Raw genomic sequence first — 19,319 nt, 5'->3', positions numbered from 1 at the left:
CAGAGCCACCTCCAAGGGCCCTGGGGACAGGGGGCAGAGGTAGGAGGGGCTTCGATTTTGGGACCAGAGGCCCCGGGAGGACTGGCAGGGCTGGGACTGGAGGCCAGGTAGTGTGCTCAGCAGCCTCTGCGGCAGGGCCCCAGGGACCGATGGTGGGTCCAGGCCTCTGTGCCACTGTCTCGTTGAGTTGGGAAGACCCAGTCTCTCTAAGATGCTGATCTGGTATGTCACCTCTGGCTCCACAACCGCCCTTGGCTCCCCATGGCCCCACAGTCCTGTCCTGCCTCCCCTGCGGGGCCTGCCTGCCTGCCTAGCCAGCACCATCCTGCCCAACAGGCCCCGCCCTCCAGATCCTCCAGCTCCCCGCACTTCCCCACGGCCCACGTTTGTCACTTGGAGCCTTTGCAAATGCTGTTCCCACTGCCTGGATCCCCTTCCCCCTCCCCCTCCCCCTTCTTAGCTCCGGTGTTCTCCCACGTGACCTCTCTCTCCTCCTGACCCGGCTCTGCCTCCTGCCTGCCACCCAGGATGCTCAGGGCAGGTCACTGCTCTGCAGACCCCAGTCCTGGGAAAGGCACGCCCTGCTGCCCACAGCCCCAGCGTCCTCTCCGCGGGGCTATTTTTAGCTCTTCCCCCTGCAGAGCTGAGGCCTGGGGCAGGTTCTCAGACGGAACCAGTGAGCCCTGCCAGAGTGAGGACACTGGTCCGTGTGCCCGGCCAGAGGCCACCAGGAGTGGCCGCGGGGGCTCCTCCTCTGGAGCACAGCCCGTGACTCAGCTGCTGTGTATGTCTGGGGGGGGGGGGGGGGGGCTCAGCCCGGCTCAGCCACCCTCTCGCTGTGTGACCTTGAGCAAGTCAGGTTACCCGTGTGCCAGACAGGTGGGGCCCGCTCGCTCTTGCAGGTCATTGAGGACCAATGATAAATCAAGAAGTCTAAGACAAATGCCGTTGTCTTTACTTTTATTTGTTAAATATTTTTATTGATTTCAGAGAGGAAGGGAGAGGGAGAAAGAGATAGAAATATCAATGATGAGAGAGAATCATTGATCTGCTACCTCCTGCACGCCCCCCACTGGGGATCAGGTCCCCAACCCGGGCTTGTGCCCGGACTGGGAATTGAACCGTGACCTCCTGGTCCATAGGTCAACGCTCAGCCAGTGAGCCACACCGGACAGACGAAATGACATTTTAAATAAGCCAAACAGTCACGTGATTCAACATTCAAATACAGAGAGGGGTATTAGCTCCCTGCCAACCGGCCCTCATCCTCCGCGAAGGATGTTTTCTCTGTCGCTCCCTCCCTCCTCCCCTCCTTCCCGCTCCTCTCTCTCCTTCTCTCTGTAAGCGTGTTTCCTGATTGGTGCACAGGTCAGCACATACAGGGAGAGCGAGAGGTTGTTAGCAGAGTGTAAGCTTGTGTTTCTATTCACACACACGTGTCACCGCAATGCAGAGCCCACTCTGCGCCCCACGCCGGACACCGGGCAGGCGCTCACAGACGTCGCTTCTATGCTGCGCCCTCATCATCATCAGCTTCATCGTTTGTGGCTTCAGATACTATCCACTGAGCGAGCAGCTCCCAGGCACTGTGCCAGGCTCCCCCAACTATCACCCCATTCTGTGGATGAGGGCATGGAGGCTCAGGGAGGCCGGGTGACGGGGATCACACAGCTGGCTGGAGGCAGAGCCGGGATCGCACCCCAGTCCCTGGACCCCAAAGTGTATGGGAGCCTCTAGGCTTCGTTCTGCGGCCCCTGTGGTGCCCCGGCCCCGAGGAGGGGCCGCTTTCCTCCTCGCTTGATCCCGGGCGCCTTCCCCAGGGCCCAGGCACGACAGGTTCCGCCAGGCTGTCCCTGTGCGGCCCCACTCCTTTGGACAAGCCACAGGGAGGAATGTGTCTACCCAGCAGCCACACGTGCCGTGGGGCCCCACCTTCCTCCTGGCATCACTCTGCCAGTGTCACCCCGGAGCGGTGCCCCAGTGTCCGATAGGGCAGGACCTTGCCCTGAGTCACACAGCAGGAGAGAACATGGGCCCCGCCCCGCCCTGCCATGCCCCACTCCGCCCTGCCCCGCCCTACCCTGCTCCGCCCTGCCCTGCACTGCCCAGCCCTGCCATGCCCCACTCCGCCCTGCCCCACCCTGCCCTGCTCCACCCCGCCCGCCCTGCCCTGCCCTGCCCTGCCCCACTCTGCCCTGCCCCGCCCTGCCCTGCCCCACTCCGCCCTGCCCCGCCCTGCCCTGCTCCGCCCCGCCCTGCCCCGCCCTGCCCCACTCCGCCCTGCCCCACCCTGCCCTGCTCCACCCCGCCCGCCCTGCCCTGCCCTGCCCTGCCCTGCCACAGGGGAAGTGTTTAATCAATGCCTGTCAGGAAAGGGTGACCCGCCCATCCCTTGTTGAGGCGCCCCAAACCATCGCCGGGATTCTGGGTCCCAGGCCCGGGCCCCCTCATTAAACCCTGGGCCCCTGGGAGGAGGACCGCCCTCGGCTCACGCATCGCAGTGGTCCCCCCCCCCCCCTCGGCTCCGGGACGGCCTGGAACAGGTCACAGGTCGGAGGAACCATGAGAGAATTCCTCAGCTCCTCTGACCTCAGGCTCTTCCGATTTCAGTCTAGACTCACAAAGCAAGAACTCCGTCTGCGTGTGTCTGGTAACCCAGTTCCGGGGCCTAGAGTCCGGAGGCTTCTTCGAATCCAGGTTGTGCACGTCCCGGCCAGGAGCCTGATCTTTCGAGCCTCGGTTTCCTCATCTGGAGAAGGAGGGGTAAAACCTCCCTTGCGGGTCCTGGGGAGGACAACACCAAATGGTACAGCTATCAGCCCCTGGCAGCGAAGGATGCAATCACATTGCCCACACCCTGCCCCCCCCGCCCTCCCCCCCTGCACTGTGCTGGGCTCCTGACGCCCCTCGGGGGGTGGGGGAGGGGCCATTGCTCACCGCTGCAGTGGGGCGGAGTGTTCCCACGTCCCTGTCACCGATCGCCTGACCTAGAATAAGCTTGCGAATCGGCTCCTCGTCAGTGGTCCCCCGAAGGCCACCGGCAGGACAGCAGGGGCCGCTCTGTTTCCCACCTCATCCCCAGCGCCTGGACCCGCCAGCCTAGCCCCAGGTGGCTGCGTGTCCAAGATTTGTTGAGCCCGGCCGGTGTGGCTCAGTGGTTGAGCATCGCCTATGGACCAGGAGGTCACGATTTGATTTCTGGTCAGGGCACATGCCCGGATTGTGGGCTCGGCCCCAGTGTGGGGTGTGCAGGAGGCAGCCGATCCATGATTCTCTCTCATCACTGATGCTTCTATCTCTCTCTCCCTCTCCTCTCTGAAATCAATTAAAAAAACAAAACAAAAAAGATGTGCTGAATGAACGCTCAGCTCAGGGACTTCTCCACGGTGCCGGGGAGGGGGCCGAGGCGCAGGCCGGGGCAAGGGCTTGCTCTCCAAGGCAGTCCACACTCCCTCCTCCACATGCGCCTTGGAGCTACAGGGCGGGGAGAGTTCTGAGTGCCTGACTCAAGGCCTGGCTCTGCCACAGCCCAGCTGTGTGACCTGAGGCAAGTCACTTGAGCTCTCTGGTCCTCAGTCTCCTGCCTGGGAAACATGATCGTCACCGCCTCGTGGGCTGGTCTGAGGACAGGAGATGGCTCTGTGATTAGCGGGCACAGGCACGTGGGCCGACACCACCCGCTCTGACGCTGAGAAGACAGCCGGGGAGCGGTGACTCAGCCTCCCCCTGCTCCCCCACCCCCGCCAGCTGCACGGGAAGACTGGCCACCCTGAGGCGTGAGCCAGGGCGAGCAATGGGCTCCAGGACACGTGGGGTGCTGGGTGCTCCCTCCGGGGGGCCAGGCCTGGGCACTGCCATGGGCACCACCTTCGGCTCCTGGAAGCGGGCACACCGCAGGGGCCCGGGCTGGGAAGGAAGTGGAGCGGGCTGTGGGCCTGGCAGGGAGCTAAGGGTGGGCCAACAGGACTGGGGAGCGTGCCGAGAGGGAGGGGCACCCCACTGCTGGAAACCTGCATCTCCCTCAGCCACCCGGGCACGGGTCCCTGTTAGAGGCTGGCGCTTCAGGCTCCCCCCACCCCCATCCACCCCTGACGCCCTTCCCAGACTCCCAGGGCCCAAGTGCGGTCCTAGCTGCCAGGGTGTCGCTTACAATGAATGGGCCACGGTCTGTCCGGACAAGAATCTTCGCGTCCAGGGTCACCCGCCCCCGGGACAGAAGCTGATCGATGTTTCTCTCTCATCGATGTTTCTAACTCTCTATCACTCTCCCTTCCTCTCTGTAAAAAATCAATAAAAAAAAAAGAAGAAGAAATGAGAGAGCGCGCAAAGCCCCCCCCCCCCCAAGGCCCCATCCTGGCAGGACCGCAGGCGTCGGTGGGCACCGCTTCCTGCAGCGGGGGCTGCTGCCCCGCGGCCGCCATCACTCAGGCGCTGAGGGTTCACCAGGGAGCCAGTGCACGCAGACGGCACGGCCACAGGCTCTGGCATGCATTTGGCTTTGGTTCTGCGCGCGTGGGGGCTGGGTCCCGCGTGACCCTCCCGCTGCCGCAGGGTCCGGGTTGTGCGGGGCTCACGGCTAAAGGGTCAGGCTGAGGCTCCTCCTCCGCCGTGACCCCCAGCACGGGGGTCGGTCCCACACAGGGGGCCGGAGGGGCAGAGCTGTGGGGGTCCTGACCGCACTTGGGGCCCCGGGCAGGCCACTCACTTCACCCCCGGGCCTGCTGCCGCGTTTGGAGACGGCCTAAGGAAGCCCTTGGAGCAGCGGTCGCTAACGGGTGGTCCGTGGGCCACCGGCGGTCCGTGAGGTCCGAAAGGCTGGGACCGCCCCGCCGGCCGAACTCATGGCCCTGGAGAAGGTCAGTGAGTGTGCCGATGGGCTCAGTCCCAGAGCCACACCCCCATCTCCGAGGAGGTGGGCCTCCCCCACCCCCCCTACCCCCACCGGGCCTGGCTACCTGGGCCCCAGGGTCCCCGAGGACACAGACGATGGGAGGGGACCCTGGATGGGGGCTGAGCGCCCAGGGGGCAGGTGCTGCTTGGTGAGGGGCCTCGGCCCTGCCAGCTGAGAAAAGTGGGCTCGGGGTGCCACTGAGCCCTCTGCCCCGGGGCCTCTCTGAGGGCAGGGGTCGCGAGGACAGGGAGACCCGCAGGCTCAGGGCCTCCGGGCAGGCAGACGCCGGAGCCTCTGCTGGGCTGGGATCCGCTCTGAGGGGGCCCAGGGTGGGGGCGGCGCCATTAGAGCCCGACCTGGGGCTCTGCCCACATCTGCTCCTTGTTGGCTCTGCCTGTTCCCTTTCAAACAGGAGGGGCGGTGTCCTCCGTCCCAGGGAGGAGCGGGCAGGGGCCGGCCGAGGAGGGAAGGCAGGGCCCAGCCAGGGACGGGAGACCTGATGCAGCGGGTCCCTGAGAAGAGCTTCTGGGCTGTGCAGGACCCGGGTTGCCGGTGACATTGAAGAAAGTCCTGTCCAGCCCGGGAGCGGGGCTCTGTGGTTGAGCGCCGACCTATGAACCAGGAGGTCTCGGTTCGATTCCCGGTCAGGACACATGCCTGGGTTGCTGGAGGCAGCTGATCCACGATTCTCTCTCATCATTGATGTTTCTCTCTCTCTCCCTCTCCCCTCCTCTCTGACATCAATAAAAACATATTTATATTAAAATGAAGGTCAGTCCTGTTCACGGTCCTCCAAGCCCCTGTGAAGTCCTCCCCTGCAGGCGGAAGCGGCACGGGGCTCGGCGATCGGGCGGAAGACACGAGGCAGGCGAGACAGACGTGAGCTCGCTGCAGACAGCGCGGAACCTTAACATGCGCCAAAGCTAACAAAAAAACGTTTCAAAGATGGAGATGGCTGCGGCAGGGCCTGCGTGCCCACATCACATCCTGCCCCCTCTCTCTGCAGAGCACACGGACCCCTCCCCCCCAGGAGGCCCCCCGCTGACCCTCCTGCTGCCGGGCGCTCCCTGGCCCTGAGCCTCCCGTCACAGCCTCGGCACAGCTGTGAGGAATCCCTCCCTAGTCACATGATTTTCTCTTCAACACCTGTGTCCGCCAGGTGTGCTGTGGTCACATCCTGCTCCCAGCGCTCCTGGTGCAGGAAAGATGTGTTTAACCACTGGTTGTTGGGTAATGTGTGCGTGTGCGTGTGCATGTGCGTGTGTGTGTGTGTGTGTGTGTGTGCGCGTGGAAGGATCATGCGGTGGGAGAGTGGAAGCAGAGTGTGGGCGGTGTGGGCAAGGTGCACAGACTAGCACAGGGGTGGCCGCGCCTGGGAGGTGGGGGGCTGGCACCCCCAGGTGGGGTTTATTGAGCCTGGCACTGACTGCGTGTGTGTGAAGACCCATGTCCCACGTGGTTCAGGGTTCAGGCTCTGGAAGAGGGGCCGCACACAAATGAAAGGGACGAGACAAGACACAATAATTTGGAAATATTGGGGGACCAGGCGGGAGCCCAGCTCAAGAGGAAGGACTCCGCTTGGGCTCCGGCCTCGCCCTCCTTTTATTCAGTTTGGGAGACACCTAGAGCCCTCAGGCAGGTGATTTCCAGGAACAGGCAGACTGTCTTATCAGTAAGGATTTACACGACCGTCTGGTGGGGAAGTTGCTTCAGCTGCCATTGTCTGGACTAAACAGTGGGTGTACAGCCCTGACCTTTGCCAGAGCTCAAGGGTCACCAGCCTTCCGGGCTCCTTGTCCACCCCTCTCTGCTGGTGAAGACAATGGGCGGCTTCCCGCTCGCGAGCTTCACCTGTGCGCACCCCTGGTCCTCCCGGCACCCCGTGAAGAAGGAACCCCTTCACCCCGTTTGGAGACGAGGAAAGAGGCCTGGAGAGGTCTGCACCCTAACCAGGCCACACCAGGCTGGCGTCCTCGGCACTTTTTGGTTGAAGCGGTCACAGGCCCACCAGGGTCGGGAGGTGCGGACATGGGCCCCTCCTCCCAATGCAAGGAGTACTGGGGGGTCGGGGCCATGTTTTAAAGTCACCCACACATAACTAGGCCAGTGAAAGTTATCTAAAATGTGTGCAGGGCTTATCTGAGCCAGGCGTTGTGTGACGCTCCATGTGCAGCGAATGGGAAGGGAAGTGTACGTTCACATGTAAAGTGAATCCGTGGAGCAGGGGAGGCATGCAGATACAAGTCACAGGGCCCTGCTTCCTCCTCTGGACACGCTGGCCGCGGGGGCATGGCCGGTGGTCAGGGAGCCCCTGGCACCCACACCTGCCCGTGCCAGGGGCAGGCTGCCCAGCCCAGTCCCGTGGGTGGCTGGCTGCTCGCCACGTCCTGCCTTATGCAGGGCTGCGGGCCTCTGTTCCCGGCGGGCTGCCCAGCTCTGCGAATCGGAGCCCCCCGCCCCGTCCTCCCTCCCGCCAGGCCAGGTCCTCCTGCAGGCCCGGGAGCCGGAGGGCTCTGGGTGCATTCCTGCAGCAGGGACACGGGTGGGTGCCCAAACCCGAGCCCCGGGCCACCCTTCACACCGGGAGGGGGCGGGGTGGTCTGCGTGGCAGGCAGTCAGGGCCGCGCAGCCACACTAGTGACTGCTGGGCTTGGGGACAGAGCTGCCTGTGTCCTCGGCCTGCCAGGGGCACCTCCTCTCCGGAGCTGGTGACGTGTTCCTCGGAGGCAGGAAGACAGGGCTGCAGGCTGGAGTGAGCAGCTCTCCGGGTTTAATGGGGGCCTGTGTATGTGAGAGAGTGTGTGTGTGAGTGTGAGAGTGTGTGCGTGAGTGTGTGTGAGTGTGAGTGAGTGTGAGAGTGTGTGCGTGAGTGTGAGAATGTGTGTGTATGTGTGTGTGAGTGAATATGTATGATTGTGTGTGTGAGTGAATATGTGTGTGATTGTGTGAGTGTGAGTGAATGTGTGTGTATTTGTGTGTGTGTGTGAGTGAATGTGTGTGTGATTGTGAGTGTGTGAGTGAATGTGTGTGTGAGTGTGTGTGTGAGTGTGTGTGAGATTGGATACAACCCGGCAGCCGGGAGGCGGGTGTCGAAAGCCCAGGCTTCGCCCGCAGTGTGGGCCAGAGGCCAGCAGCGTCCTCCGCCCTGCCGAGCCGACGGGAGCAACCACACTGACGAGTCTCTCCGGATTCAGGCTGGTGCCCGGGCTCCCACCCACCCAGGTGCCCACGCGGGCGGGGCTCTGTCCCCAAACGTGTCATTCAGCAGCTCTGACCTCACAACCCCACTTCTGGAAATCAGGGTCACGGTGAAGGGCCCAAAGCCTGATGGGTAAAGAGCTCTGTGGTGTGTGGCCTGCGGTCGGCCCAACCGGAGAAGCAGCCACTTTGACGGTCACTGGCCGGTGAGCCGTCAGGCCCGGAGCACTGACAAGGGCCTCCCCGATGACAGCAGGCGCCGGTCCTGGGGGCGGTGCCCGAGGCCCTTCCACTCGGGGAGGCGGCGTAGCCTTCCTGATCACGCTGTCCCCGGGTTCTAGGACAGGCCCAGCACACAGAGGGGCTCTGTGCACGCCGAATGCATGGTGTTGGTACTGGCCCAACTGGAAAGGAGACATCTGAGGCCCAGAGAGGTTGAGCAACTGGCCAGGCCACACAGCCAGGAGGAGGTGGGCCCTGAGCTCGGTCGGAGTCTACACCGGCCTCTGGGCCGGCAGCAGCCCCCGCCCCCCCCCCCGCTCTGGGCTCTGGGCTCTGGGCTCCCGGGGAGCTGGTCCCCGGGATGAGCAAAGGGCTCTCTGGGCAGCGGGACAGCGACTCTGGCACCCGACGGCCAGGTCCGAATCCCAGCTCCGCCACTTCCTGGCGTGTGACTGTGACAAGCTTCCTGGCCGCTCTGTGCCCGATTCCTCGCCTGTAGATGGCACGGTAGTGCCCTCCATGCCCGACTGCCGTGAGGACCACGTGAGCGCTGCCTGGTGCAGAGGGCACAGGCTATCTGCCAGTTAAAGAAGATGGAGCTTCCTAGGGAGTCAGCTGGGCTGCTGGGCAGAGCCGGGCACCCCGAACCACCAGGATGGAGGCTGGCGGGTGCTGGGCAGCCAGGCCTCCTCCTGCCCGCGTGGCCCCTGAGCCGCCAGCCCCGCCCAGACGGCTCCGCAGCAGCCCCTCCCTCTCCCTGATACACACCTGATTCTGGGACCCCGACCCCCCACTCGCCCTGGTTTAAACTGACCCCTCACCTCAGAGAAGGGGAGCCGAGCCTGCCAGACAGGGACGGGGACCCCTGCGGTAGCCAGCATGGCCGAGGCCCTCGTGGCGATGAGGCAGGGGCAGGTCCCTCCGGGGAGTCCAGGGTTTCCTGGGGCGGCGTTGGCCGGGGGGGGACAGCGCGTGGGCTGAGAGCGAAGGCCTCTCCCGGGAGGAGCGGCCGTGCTAAGGCGGCCCGGCAGGGAGCCGCGCTGACCCCTCGGCCACCTTTGCTTTGGCAGGACGCCAGGGAGCCCGCCCCAGACCTGCCAGCGGTGCCAGGAAAGCAGGTCGGAGCAGGACAGGCCTGGGCGGCCCCTCGACCTCCATGCGGCCTTCCCTCCCGGCCTGCCCTGCGTCCAGGCCACCCGGCGAGCTTGCAGGCCAGGCACACCCGGGGGAGGGGGAGGGGGAGCCCAGAGCCTGTCCCTGCCCAGCTGTCCCCACCCGCTCCGCCTCGCGTGGGCCTTGTCTGCCCGCACAGCTTGCCCGGGTCTCGGCAGGGACCACTCGGCCTGCTTGCGGGGTGTGCGTGGGGTAAGCGCCCGCCCGCACAGCCCCGGGAGCATCCAGGCCCGAGGCCGGGCCGTGCATGGAGCGGGGGCTGTTGCTGTGACGCTGTTACCTTACTATTAGCGCGGACCCCGGGGGCCGCTCCACGGGTGCGAGAAGCAGGCGGCCCTGGATTTGAACCCGGCTCTGCTCTGGGGGCCCTGGAGCCGGGCCGGTGCTTCTTTGACCCTCAGTTTCCCCAGCTGTAACCATCTGGGAGGGGCGGCCCCCGGCTCCACAGTGGGGGCGGCTGACCCCGAGAAAGGCTAAGGTCAGCCAGAGGGGCGGGGCCGGCCAGGGCCGCTCCAGAGCCTGAGGCACTTGGACCAAGACCAGGCCTCTGACCTGGCCCCTGACCTGGCCGTCCCCGCCCCGCTGGCCCCTCCCGTCCAGCCCGCCCCAGCTCGCCTGCCGCTCGCCCTCCTACCCCTCACCCCCATGGACCTCCGAGGCACTGCCATCCCTGTGCAGCCGCTGCTGGGGCGGGCCGTCGCCGGGGCCCACAAAAGCCACAGCCAGAGGAGACAGACAGACAGACAGACAACCGCAGCCAGCACCCGCCTCTGAGGCTCAGGCACCAGGGTCAGGGGCCTCGCCTCGGGACGGGTCGGCACAGTTCTCCTGAGGGCGCGGCCCTCGCTGGGCCTGGGAGGGGCCCACGACCTGGTTCCTCGCTGAAGACCGGGTTCGCTGCTGGCTCTCGGGGCCCACCACGCCCTGGGTTTGGTAGGCCCCGTGAGTGTCTGTGAAATGAGACCCAGAATCCTTCTCGGGGAGAACGTGACTCTGGGAACTTAGTGGTTGGGAGCCTCTCAGGTGGTGATGGAAGCGTCAGGGAACCTTTGGTGGCTGAATGGGGACAGTCCCCCCAAACACCCCCCCTTTGTGTCATCACTCCAGAGGGGGAACCAGTCGCCGAGCAGCCCAGCTGACTCCCCCCCTCCCCCGCCAGTCCTCTCACTCGGGGCTCCTCCCAGCCTAGACCTCCCACAGACAGGGAAGTCCTGGCAGCTGGCGCCTTCGCCCTGCGATGCAGCCTCAGGCCATCCCCTGGCCCTCCTTGGCCTCAGTCTCCCCATCTGTGAAATGGGATGGTGACCACAGTGTGCCCAGGGCTGTGTGATGGTGGGAGGGCTTAGCTCCCCGGTCTCTGCAGCCCCCAGGGTCCCCGGGAGACGTCGTGGGGATTTGGAGCAGGCAGGTCCCTTATCGTTCATGCTCCCGGGCACCCCGGTGCCAGCCCGGCTGGCTACTGGCACCTCTTTAATGACCACATCTGTCCCACACCTGGTGCAGCTCCAGCCGCCGAATACACTCATTTAGACCCATGAGACGGTGGCAACGAGCTGTGTCACAGATGAGGAGACAAGGCTTTGTGAAGGCGCTGGGGGGAGGGGGAGGGCAGCTGGGTTGTCTGCCCAAAAGGCCTGGCAGGGCCTGGGCCGGCCTCTCCTTAGAGGGGAGGGGGGAGAGAGAGAGAGAGAGAGAGAGAGAGGTGGCCCAGGAGGGTGGGAAGGAGAGAGGTGAGAGGCAGGGAGGGAGAAGGAGGCAGCCTGGGTACAACAGCTCTGGCCTGGACAGGGAGGGTCTGGGGCCTGGGGGGCGGGCTAGGGCACAAGCCTGGGGGCAGCCCTGGAGAGGGGGTGCGGCCCTCAGCCTGCCCCCCTCCTCCCTGCTCTGAGCAGTGGCCAGCCCACACGCGATCTCCCTCCCAGGCAAACACACGTGCCCACCGCACACTTGACGCACACGCAGCACACACACACACCGCCCGTCACTCACGTCATGCTCACTGATGCACGTATGCCCACGCCCAGCCCCGTGCTCACACGGTCAGCCTGACCCGGGGCCAGCAGCCGGCCGGAAGGCAAGCGCAGGCCCAGGCTTGCAGATGCCGATTCCTGGCATCCGTGGCGAGGAGAGCCCTGCCCTCCTGGGCCCTGGGCTCACAATTGCCCTGCAGGGCCTGCCAGGGTCCGGGCACCTCCTGGACCTGCTGCCGGAGGGCTTTTCCCTGCGAGCGGGGGCTGCCCACCCTCCATTCAGCCCACAGGGCGGACAGCGGAGGCTGGGCCCGGGGGCCCCTGCAAGGGCCTCGCTGCCGGTGCTGCCCCTTGGGTCCTGGTGTGACCGCGAGCACACAGCAGGGCTTAGGGGTCGGTGGGGGGGCAGACACAAGGGGCTTCTCGGGACAGGAGTGCCCACCTCCCCCTGCCCTCCATCCAGGTCTGGAGCGCCCACCCAGCAGCTGGCCAGCGGCAGTTGAGAGGCATTTTCTGCCCTGAGCGGATGAGGGCGCTCTCTGGCTTCGTGTTGGGAAGGTGGATTTGTCAGTTACAAATTCAAACCCAGGTCACCCGCGCAGGCGCACGGGCGCTGGGTGAGTTCCCGCGGACCCGACCTGAGCTGGGGGGGCCACAGGATGACTGACCAGCATAACGGACGTGGCCATTTTTATCCATTCGCAAACATTCCCCCTGCGTGTACGCGTTCCTAGCTGCATTTTTCTTTACCTTCATTGACGTCACATACAGTCTGTCATTTTAAAGTGTGCAGCTCAGTGGTTCTCAGTAGGTCCATGGTGTTGTGCAACCATCGCCACCGTCTCATTCCAGAACGTTCGCATCACCCTCCAAAGGAGCCCAATTCGCAGCCACACCCCCTCCCCTCCCCCAGCCCGGACCCGCCTTCTCCTTCCGGTCTCTGCGGATTTGCCCATTTTGGGCGTTTCCTACACACGGAACCCGGCCACGCGAGGCCTTTCTGTCTGGCTCCCGGCAGCACGTTTTTGAGGCTGGTCCCCAGGGAGCCGGTGTCCCTTCCACGGGTGTTCAGACGGGCCCATTCATCCACTGAGGACCGTCTGGGTTGTTTCGAACAACTGTTTAAGAGACATTGTTTACAGAATAATTCGGGAGCCCAGCCGGCTTGGCTCAGTGGTTGGGCGTCGACCTGTGAACTGGGAGGTCATGGTCCGATTCCCGGTCGGGGCACATGCCCGGGTTGTGGGCTTGATCCCCGGTATAGGGTGTGCGGGAGGCAGCTGATCAATGATTCTCTCTCATCATTGACGTTTCTCTATCTCTCTCCCTCTCCCTTCCTCTCTGAAATCAATAAAAAATAAATTTTTTTTAAAGATTAATTTGGGAGACGCCATGTGCAGGTGACAGCTGTCCTTGCTTGTTATTGTCGCGGGTGTGAGAATAAGTCCCTCTTTTGCTTAGTGGTTTTTCTCTTAAGAATGGTGACGCTAGATGAAAGTTTTTGACAAACTAACGGATCGACTCCCAACCCTTTTCCACTCCCCTGGCCCGGGATCCATGGGCTGATGACCCGACAGAGCCTGTCCGGCCGTGACCTTCTCGGTAGCAGAAGGCAGATGGCGTCACCTTTCCTGAGGGCCTCCCCCCACGGCTTCCAGGAATCCATCTGCGCAGAGGAGACCGCAACTCACAGCCTGCGGGAGCCAGACATTCCTCGTGCTCCTCCTCCTCCCCCCCGCGGGCGGCTCTGTGCGGGGACCGCCCGGGAGGAGGGCCTGTGGTCACGTCCACCAGGTCACCAGGTGTGGGGAGGGCGGCTCTGTGCGGGGAGGGCCCGGGAGGAGGGCCTGTGGTCACGTCCACCCGGTCACCAGGTGTGGGGAGGGTGCTCTGTGCGGGGAGGGCCCGGGAGGAGGGCCTGTGGTCACGTCCACCAGGTCACCAGGTGTGGGGAGGGCCCAGGAGGAGGGCCTGTGGTCACGTCCACCCGGTCACCAGGTGTGGGGAGGGCGGCTCTGTGTGGGGAGGGCCCGGGAGGAGGGCCTGTGGTCACGTCCACTGGGTCACCAGGTGTGGGGAGGGCAGCTCTGTGCGGGGAGGGCCCGGGAGGAGGGCCTGTGGTCACGTCCACTGGGTCACCAGGTGTGGGGAGGGCGGCTCTGTGTGGGGAGGGCCCGGGAGGAGGGCCTGTGGTCACGTCCACTGGGTCACCAGGTGTGGGGAGGGCGGCTCTGTGTGGGGAGGGCCCGGGAGGAGGGCCTGTGGTCACGTCCACCGGGTCACCAGGTGTGGGAGCCCAGCCTGCTGGTGTCATCGCCGCTCCTTGCTCCCTGCCGTCGCCTCGGGATGACGAGAAAGGACTCTTGCCCCCTGCGCACCGGTGTCCCCGGATACACAGGTCTGGGATGGCCGTGGGGATGGGGTGGCGGGAAGGTGATAAGAAAAGTGGCCATTTGTTACAAATTACACGCACTGAGCCCGGCCGGCGTGGCTCCGTGGTTGACGGTCAACCTGTGAACTAGGAGGTCACGGTTCCATTCCCGGTGAGGGCACAGGCCCGGGTTGCAGGCTCAATCCCCAGTAGGGGGCATGCAAGAGGCAGCTGATCCATGATGCTCTCTCATCATGGATGTTTCTATCTCTGTCTCTCCTCCCTTCCTCTCCGAAATCAATAAAAATATATTTTAAAAAATTACATGCACATAGAGTTTATTTTAACAGTAATACAATAAAGCGAATTGAAAATTTAAAACTAGGGAAAGAAAGAAAGAAATGGCCTCTCGTCTCACCCCCCAATACGCAGGCATTTGCAGCAGAAGGAAGTGTGCAGCCCAGGGGACAGGAAGCTGCCGGTGCTGCCTTGCAGGTATAAAGGCAAACACACAGGCCAATAGGACGCACAGCTGGAACAAAACCTGAGTCTTCGGGCCAGTAGCCCGCAGCAAGGCGCCAAGCCCGTTCGGTGGGGAAAAGACAAGCTTTTTAGCAAACGGTGCTGGGAGAGCTGGGTGTCCACGCGCAACAGGAAGAAGCCGGGCCCTCTTTAACACCACATCCAAAAGTCAGCTCTCCACGGATCGAAGCGGAAGAGCTAAAACTACAGAACTCTTAGAAGAAAACCTTGGGGGAAAGCTTCACGACTTGAATGTGGCGATTATTTCTTGGATATGACACCAAAGTACAGGCAACAAAACTAAAAACATACATTGGATTCATCAAAATGAAAACTTCTGTGCATGAGAGGGTGCTAGCAACGGGGGGAAAAGGCCACCCCAGGAATGTGAGGGGAATGTTTGCAACTCATGCATCTCCTAGGAAATTAACATCAGATGATTAAAGAACTCCTACAACGCAACAGCAAAAAGCCACCGAGGGCTCGAGTCAGCACGGGTGGGCTGATCTGTGGTCCCACCTGGTTCTGAGCGCCCTGGCATTTCCGGCGACGGGGGAGGCTTCTCCAGGAGGCGGTGGCTGGCAGAGAAGGATGGCTAGCTTTTTCCAGGCCGAGGGCTCCTGGCTCCCGGGAGCGCCGAGTGGGTTCCTCCCACCCGCCTTCCCATGCCCGGCCCTGCGCCGGGCCCTCCTGGAGGGCTCCCAGCCAGCTGCCCACCCCCGCGGGGCAATGGCCGAGCCACACTGGTGGCGATCAGAGCAGAGCCAGGTGGCCGCTCGGCCTTCCCCACAGGGTGACCGGCTCCCTGGGGAGTCACCGCCTCCAGAGCAGGGAGACCAGGCTTCGGGGACAGCCAGGGCAGGGAGCGCCGTGCCTCCCCAGGGGGCCGTGGGTGATGGTGACATCGCGCCCGCCCGTGGCTGCCCCACGTGGAGGCTGAGTCCCTTTGGCCGTGGAGACACGGAGGGGCCGTTGGGCACCTTGAACAATCCTCCGCAGGGAGAGGGGCGAGCTGGTTCTGGAAGTCAGGTTCAAAGGCAGGTCCGGCTGGCGGGGTCCTGGGCTTCGTTATCGGCCCACACAGAGGCGGCTCTGGGACGCCCCAACCGCCTGGACGCCCTGTTTGCCCAGATAAGTGTCAAGTCTGCAGCCAAAGGAAGCCATAAAAAACGCGGGGGGGTGGGGGGGGAGGGGGACGTTTCAGAGTGGCCACGGCACAACTGGACATGCTTTGCTCCCCACTCGAGGGAGCTGGGTTGCGCTTGCTGCTCCCAGCCAGACGGAAAGGGACGCCACCAGGGACGGTGGGATTGTCTCCCATGTTCAGTTCGGCGGGGAAACGCCCTGCTCGGAGCTCAGCAAACCAAACAGTGCTTTCACCCTGACGTCATGCCCTGTTTTCTCAGGAACCTTTTCACAGTGCAAACATAACGCGTGTTTATGACCCAGAGCCTGGGAAATACAGTACAACACGAAGAAAACAAAACCACCTTCAATTCCACCTCCCAGCAACCATGCATGGCCACTCCCTAACGCGCCCCCCCCCCCCCCGCCCCCATAGCTTTTCCTATAGTTTCCTTTGGGTGAGACTTGACATTTTGACTTGTTTCTTGCATTTTTCTCTCTCTCCCCCCCCCACCCCTTCCCCTCATCAATGGGCTTATGCTTTTATTTTTATTTATTATTTAAAAATATTTTTATTGATTTCAGAGAGGAAGGGAGAGGGAGAGAGAGATAGAAACATCAATGATGGAGACAATCATTGACTGGCTGCCTCCTGTATGCCCCACACTGGGGATCGAGCTCACAACCAGGGAATATGGCCTGACCGGAAATCAAACCGTGATCTCCTGTTTCATAGGTCGATGCTCAACCACTGAACCACACTGACTGATCTGGGCTTATACTTAAAAAAAAAAAAAATGCATTGATCTCTCTTTTTTTTAATTTATTGATTTGAGAGAGAGGAAGGAAGAGAGGGGGGGGGGCATGGATTTGTTGATCCACCCTGACGGGGACCACCGCTCTAACCTGCTGAGCTCCGGGCCGGGGCTTGGGGTGCACCTCCCACCCACCAGATGTGACGATGGAGGAGCGGCTCGTCAGGGAGGCCCGCCCCCTTGGAGCCAATCCGGAGGGAAGCACGTTGTGTTCACAAATGGCCTTCCAGGGCATCCGGTTTCCCTGTCACAAGCAATGCTGTGCTGAGCCAGGTGTCCGAGTCCACGCTGACCCACGGGGGACGCGCAGGAAGTGGCCTCATGAGGTGGGTGTTACCACCAAGAAAACGGCGACGGTCGTGTTTGTGCGCTTTCGGGGAGTGTGTGCTGTTCCCTGGAGACACCGCCTCTGCGGGAGGAGACAGCACTCCGTTCTAGCCCCGAGCGTCGCCGGATGAGCAGGGCTTGCAGCGTCCTGCGGGCTCACCCTCAGCCCTCTCCCCCTCCAGCTGACAGGCCCCCTGCACGGGGAGCTCACTCCTTCCCGGGCCAGGTGCCCTGTCCACGGACTGAATGGCGTCGGTCCTCCGGGCTGGCCCCGCTCACCCTGGCCCTCGAGGCCGCGCAGAGTGAATCCAGGCCCCGCCTCACACAGGCCCCGCGGAGCAGGAGGCCAGCTCCTCGTCCCCTTCGCACAGCTGCTGGCGTGGCCCCACCCCTGCTGAATGGCCTTTCCTATTTGGGACTCCATCCAGGGATGGCCTCACCTCCCCCAGGGAGCCTTCCCTGACCACCTCTTTCCAAGAAGCAAGTGGCCGGCTCCTCCACACCCTACCCCTGGCCTCTCCAAGGAAACACCTGCCTCTGTCACTGTCCCGTCCCTCCCCTCGGCAGCTTCAGCCCCGTCGGGGTGAAACCTGCCGGTACACAGGACGGATCCTGGTGCCTGTCTCTCGGACGGACTGTGACCTCCCACACGGCCCGCGTGGCGCCTGGGCTCCGCGCTGTAAAGTGGACACAAAGTCAGCATCCGGGGTTGCTGCACCCTGGACATGCCCACTCAGCCCCGACTGCGAGCCTTGCACGGTGCCGGGGACCAGGGGCCCCCCGGTGAGCAAGATAGGGCAGGTCCCAGCCCCGGCACTCCCCTTTGGTGGAAACAGGTAGCCGAACCCTGACCTCCCTGAGGTCCAGGGAGGAACTCTGCGGTGCCGGGCAGGGGCCGCTGGGACAGGTCAGAGAGGCCAGGGAGGCCACCTGTTCCAGCGGAGACCGGAGGGAGGCGGGGCCTCGTGTGAGGAGGTGGGGGCGGGCGACGCAGCAGAATTCCAGGCCCAGGGAACAGCCAGTGCAAAGGTCCTGCCACAGGACAAAGCCGGGGTGACCCCAAATTGACCAGGGGGCAGTGGTGTTCCAGGCCGGGGTGGGGTGGGTGCTGGGCCCCTGGGGGGGAAGCCCCCACTGCCCTGGGAGGGCTGAGAGGGGGGGGAGGTCAGGTGACTGAAGATAGATTAGGGAGACCCCTGCCTGTGCCCCTGGCCGCAGTGATTCAGTAACTGACCCCTTGACCCCCGCCTTCACCGGCTCGTAGCCGAGTCCGTCCGAGGGGTGATTTGCTCACTCACCCACCTGAGCAGGCTGGCTGCGGCCTCCGGAGCCCGCGCTGTGCTGGGCCTGGAGGCCGGGCACGCACAGGACAGACGGAGCTCAGCTCCCAATGGAGGGACGAGACAAGTGCTAAATGTGGGGAAATCAAGCAGGGCCGGGACAGTGTCCGCGTTGGCGGGTCCGGGTCCGAGGAGGAGGAGGAGAAGGAAGAGTAGGAGGAGGAGGAGGAGAAGGGGGAGGGGGAGGAAGAGGGGAAGGGGGAGGAGGGGGAGAAGGAGGGGGGGGAGGAGGAGCTGAGCCTCAGGTGGGCAGGGCCCCGAGGAGGCAGGAGCACGTGCAGAGGCCCGTGCGGAGGGGCAGGGGAGCCCGCGCACCAGGGAGGTGTTTGCTCTTACAAATCGCCCCCTAACCTGGAGGGCGGCCGGGAAGGGGTGCCCGTCTCAGGCCACACACAGCGCGTCCTCCTGGAAGCCAGGCGGGCAGCTCCCGGCGGCTGGCACGGCTCCCCCCGGCGGGCGGGCGGCGGGCGGGGGAGAACAGGGCCACATTGTGCGCGTCCCTGGGAGCCGGGCAAACAGGAGGCCCGAGTGTGTCCAGGGCGGGCGCTGGGCTCAGAAGAGCCCATTGAGCGCCGCCAGGAAGAAGCAGGCCTTTATGAGGGGCGGCCGCCCGCCCGAGCCGAGGCCACGCTGGGCCATCCCTCTGCCGCCTTCCGGAGGCTGCGGCCGCGTGGGGCTGCACACAGCCAGAGCGCGGACAGACGCAGTGAGTCACATGTGTAGTCCACAGACCCTGTCTCCCCGGGGAATTCACACAAGCACACGCACACACACATACACGTCCTCCTCCCCTCCTCCCCTCCTCCCCTCTCCCCGAAGGCAGAGAACGAGACTTAGTTCCCCGAAGGAGGGTGGAGGCAGTAAAGGCCGGCCGCTGCCTGAGCTCCTCAGTAACCCTCGGAGCGGCCCCCTCCCAGCCCCGAGCCGCAGGTGAGGACCTGAGGGTCGGAGAGCACCCTACAGGGCACAGCTGGCAGCAACGGAGCAGGGACGGGGCCCAGGTGTGCCCGTGCCCACGGCTGCGTGTTCCACCCCGAGGGGAGTGCGTGCCTGTGTGTGAGCATCACGTGAGTGTGTGTGGCTGTGTGGGCAGGTGGGTGTGTGGGCAGGTGGGTGTGTGGGCAGGTGGGTGTGTGGGCAGGTGGGTGTGTGGGCAGGTGGGTGTGTGGGCAGGTGGGTGTGTGGGCAGGTGGGCGGGGTCTGCTGTTCTAGGCCCAGACGGAAACTCCACTGGCTCCGGGCACACCGGGTGGGCACACCACGTGCAGCCGCGTCCCCAGGCTGTGCCATCGCCGATGTGGAGCAAATCCCCGTGACCTTGCGGCCGAGAGCCACTGGTTACGCTCCCGGGTCCTGTGGCCTGGT

Source organism: Cnephaeus nilssonii, assembly GCF_951640355.1.
Source record: "Cnephaeus nilssonii genome assembly, chromosome: 1".
NCBI lineage: Eukaryota > Metazoa > Chordata > Mammalia > Chiroptera > Vespertilionidae > Cnephaeus > Cnephaeus nilssonii.
The sequence above is the reverse complement of the archived record's forward strand: the minus strand, read 5'-3'. Positions refer to the sequence as shown.